Source organism: Limulus polyphemus, unplaced genomic scaffold (assembly GCF_000517525.1).
Source record: "Limulus polyphemus unplaced genomic scaffold, Limulus_polyphemus-2.1.2 Scaffold566, whole genome shotgun sequence".
Lineage (NCBI taxonomy): Eukaryota > Metazoa > Arthropoda > Merostomata > Xiphosura > Limulidae > Limulus > Limulus polyphemus.
In genome coordinates, this window is record NW_013666176.1 from 387,799 (window position 1) to 392,194 (window position 4,396).

A 4,396-nucleotide genomic window follows, 5' to 3' on the forward strand; every position below is an offset into this window, starting at 1 on the left:
AGTTTTATTAAAAAAAGGACTTGTGTCGCTTAAGTTTCGTCGGAACGAAGTTACGGAAAGTTAATTAACAAACGGAGACGTAACACAGTGTTTAATTTCTGTTAGATCCCTCCAATCTCTGCTTGGGATTGTTTATTATTATTATTATTATAAAGGTGAAAACACTATAATGAATTTTTAGATTGCCTTGATTACATTGCCAATTGTTCTTTGACTGATGTAGTCAACAACAACATTACTCCTTCCCCCTGAGTTTCAAATGTTAGCCTCAATTACGTTTAAACTGCCATATTTCACCCCCCCCCCCATTTCCCTTCAGAAATCCAGTATTTTTGGTACTAGAAATAAAATACTGGTCATAGCTTACTTTCAATCACTTAGATTTTAAATTTGCCGAGTTTTCTTTAAGGTTGTAAACAGGTTAGTTTTTGTTTTCCGTAAAAAATAATCTTCGAGCTGTTGTTATTGATATTTTCCTTTGTTTTATATGATTTTTATGTTGTTCTTTTTCTCTAAAGTCCTCTTCCCCCCTCTTTGGCTCAGCTGTGAGTTTGAAGGTTTATAACACTAAAAGACGGGTTTCCACTTTCCAATTTTTCCATACTCTTTGGTGAGTATAGCATAAGTGACAGATTGTGTAGCTTTGTGCTCAACAGCACGCAAAAAAATAATAATCCTCAATGCTGACCTGAGAACAACAAACAACTAATCTCATATTATAATATTTTATTGTCAAATAACATGCCAAAAATATAGCGAATGATTATGGGTAGGTGTAAATAATGTGGATAAACTTATTAAGCATGATTTTTTTTTTATTTACTCGTACTGTTATTGTTGTGTCGTAAGTTTTGAAATTTATAGTTTATCACCATCGGTACATGTGCTGAAGTAACATTACAAACTATATAAGAAAAAAAAAAAAAACACGCAGAATGCTCTTTTTCTTGTGACTTCACGGTGAATGCCCACACACCTGCCCTTCCGCAGCTAGCGCAACTAACCACGTCTTTGTTAGCCAGATCTGTATCGTAACGTGATGTTTTAGTATTTCGTAGTTAAAATTTGTTAGAAAGGATACTGATGTCATTGATTCCTATATTTTTCTTTTAAGCTTAAGCTTGTTGAAGGTACGTTAAATTTTATAAAGTTTTATTTTCAGCTGTGACCAAGTTAAATAGATTTTCTTAAATGGGTCTTGGTAAGTTGGTTAGGATTCTAACTTTGGGGTGTATTAATAAATCAATGGAAAAAAGTGCGTTGTTTGTTAGTTTTCAAGAAGCTTGGAGTTAATGGAGTTTTTACAACTGATAAATTGTCAAAGTTAAGTTTGCTTTTGTGAGAAATTAATAGTAATACCAGTAGTAAAAGGAACAATGTCAGTGCATTAGTGCACATTGAAATATATAATTATAAACTTAATAAGGCTTTAAACTTTAAAGTATGGCTCAAATTCGAAGTTCGAAATCTATTTAACTTTAGTCTTTAGAGCTTACTATTTAGTGTCAAAGTTATACTTGCAGTTGCAAGGTTATTCATGTCTTGAGTGCTACTACTGCTAGGTTCCAGTGAAACTTTTTTGTGACTGCTGTGTAAATCATACTAAACTCAAAAGTAAATGTTATACTGCAGATTAACACTAACAGTAACAGATTTAAGTTTAACGGTTAAATAACAATAGAGGCTATTAGAGCTAAGGAAATAAGCCTAAGTCAGGTATAGGTGAATGTATGAAGTAAATCTGAACCTTAGAAAGTTTGAATTTGAGTGCTGAAGAGGTTGGGGAAGGAAATTATATTGGTTATATTTAGGTATTTTCAAGTTAACTGTATAATGTATTTAACTTAAAGTATATGCGTGGAGAACCCACTGAAAATTAGGACTGGAATTTGCTTATTCAAGTTATTGGTTTAAGTTCTGAATCATGTGAATGTTATGGAGAAGATAGTTTAATAACTTTTTTTTTTCCCAATGAGCATATTGTGTCAGTAATGACAAAGTTGAAGCTGTTAAGCATTATTATGGGCTATTCTTTAGCTGTAAGGAGTAGCTTTTTAGTTGTTTTTTTTTTTTTTGCATTAGGAAAGGGGAAGAAAGTTTGAGCATAAGAGCTAAAATTGTATGAGAATGAACAGAGATGTGTGCAGATGATTGGGGTAGTTTTGTTTTTTGTTTTTTGCTTTCTCAAGCAGGTTGGGAAGTGTTTCGGAAAACTTTTAATAAATGAATACAAGACTGTAGTAAGCTTACATAGAAGTTAGACAAACTCTGTGGCCATCAATAGAATTGTAGTTGTCTGCTTGAAACTCCAGTCGAGTCCTGGTAAAAACATCAGTCTTGGAAATCTAATTTGAGCCAAGAGTCTCTGGTTCAAGCCCTGCTTAATACAGTATTTTTTTTTTTATTCCTGGTAGGTTATACTTATCAAACAGAACTTTAAACAAATTAATTCTAAGTGTAGGTAAGTTTGCTTATTTCATAAGATAAACCATTTCAAAAGTTTATAGCAAACAAAATTCTTGCAGAGTGCACCTACATTTAGGACTATATGGTTTAAACTGTTTACCCTGATATTTCCTATTTCTTCATACCACTACAGCTATAAGCTGTTTTAAAATTGCCGGACTCCTTGGAACACTTGAATCAAACCTATTTTACTTTTAAGGAGAACAAAAATTCATAGTACTCTAAAAGAAGCCTTTCAATAACATTGTATAACTTATAAGACTACAGTAACCATTTGATTGATTATGTGGTAATAGTAGAGCTATTAGTTTTACATCAGTGGTGGGGAAAGTTTTTGAAAGATTTTTTACAAATGAATTTAATGAAGTTTAATATTCTGTTGGATAGTCAATATGATTTCACTAGGAGAAAATCTTGCCTTACTAATCTTTTGGCATTGATTGAAGAGGTTAATGCTTATAAGTTGCATAAAAGAGGGGTAAGGTGTGGATTTGGTGTATCATGATTTTCAGAAAGCATTTGACAAGGTGCCACATAAAAGGCTTGTTAAGTAAATTATGTTTGTAGGTGTGGGGGAATAGGTTGGCTCATTGGATAGAAAATTGGCTGGATATATCTTGAGTATAAATGTGGTGGGAATAACTTTTAACAGTGTTATGGAAGAACAGGATATTGATGTTCTGGTTGATCAGAGTCTTAAGCCATCCAGGCAATGTTCTTTTGCTGGTGACAGGGCATATAGGATTTTAGGTTGTACCTACAGAAATATTTGGGTCTAAAGAAGTTATAATTTCATTGTACGTGTCAGTGGTAAAGCCATATTTGGGAAAGTGTTCAGTCTTGGGCTTTTTACCTTAGGAAGGACATTGAATTGTTGAGAAAGGTTCAGAGAAGTCTCACTAGGATGATGGAAAGGTTCAACCATACTTTTTACTATGATATAGATCCAGCTTGTCTCTCTTTGGTTAACTTGTGTTCAGGGTTACTGATGAGGAGTGGAATTCTCCAAAACTAGTATAACCCAAAAACACATGTTGAACTGAACCTCCTTGAACTTAGATTTCAAGATTAAACAGTTTTCCAAATACTAAGTTTATTTATTATGATGGAAAGGTTGTTATATGAGGACAGATTAAGATCTCTGAAATTATTATCTTTTGATAAAAAAAATAGAGTGGGGGGGGGGGTCTGATTGAGAAGTTTAATATTGTTAAGGGAATTGGTAGTGTTGATGCATAATTTTTCATACTCGATGGTTAGAATGGTAGAACTAGGGGACACAAATAAACGTTATATCAGAATAGGAGTCATCTTCAGCTAAGGTAGTTTTATTTCTCTAACAGGGTAGTTGGCACTTGAAACAGGATGCAGTAAATTTAGGGGAGTTTAAGGAAAGGCTTGATAAATATTTTAGTGATAAGGACTGGTTTTGAGTGTGTTTTTGTGAGTTTTGTTTAGTAGATAGGATGGTTTAGATCAGTGATTCTGGATGTGGGGCACACGCCCCACAGGGGGGCAATTTGAAAATGCTACAATAAGAAACATTTTTCATTTGGGCGTGAAGAGTGAAAAACATTCCGTGACTCAAAACTAAATTTCTAAATTTGACATTATATAATTATACCTTTTCAACACCAAATTTGTTTTTATGTCAAGGGGGCATCAAATTTTTTGAGGTGTCGAGGTAGGGCATGGAGCAAAAAAAGGTTAAAACCACTGGTCTAGATGGACCAGTAAGTCTCTTGTTGTCCTTAGAACTTATATTAATTTAGAATTAAGTTATTTTTTTATCCTAAACTATTATATATACATACACACACACACACACACACACACACACACACACACACACACACACACAAAAACTAACAACAGCAAATAACTATATAGTATATTACTTGTTGTGGTTCGGTTTCTATTATTTACTTTA

General features: G+C 33.2%; 1 protein-coding gene across 4 annotated transcripts in view; it reads left to right on the forward strand.

Moving 5' to 3' along the window:
- The first annotated feature begins 966 nt into the window (after positions 1 to 966).
- The window catches only part of LOC106459145, a 12,343-nt gene continuing 8,913 nt past the window's right edge, over positions 967 to 4,396 (forward strand). For 2 of the 4 annotated variants that reach the window (XM_013918736.2, XM_013918735.2), the window contains exon 1: positions 970 to 1,130. The gene's annotated coding sequence lies outside the window, so the exon portion shown is untranslated. Of the gene's footprint in view, positions 1,131 to 4,396 lie in introns of all 4 variants that reach the window. The other 2 variants (XM_013918739.2, XM_013918738.2) reach the window with 2 other exon arrangements.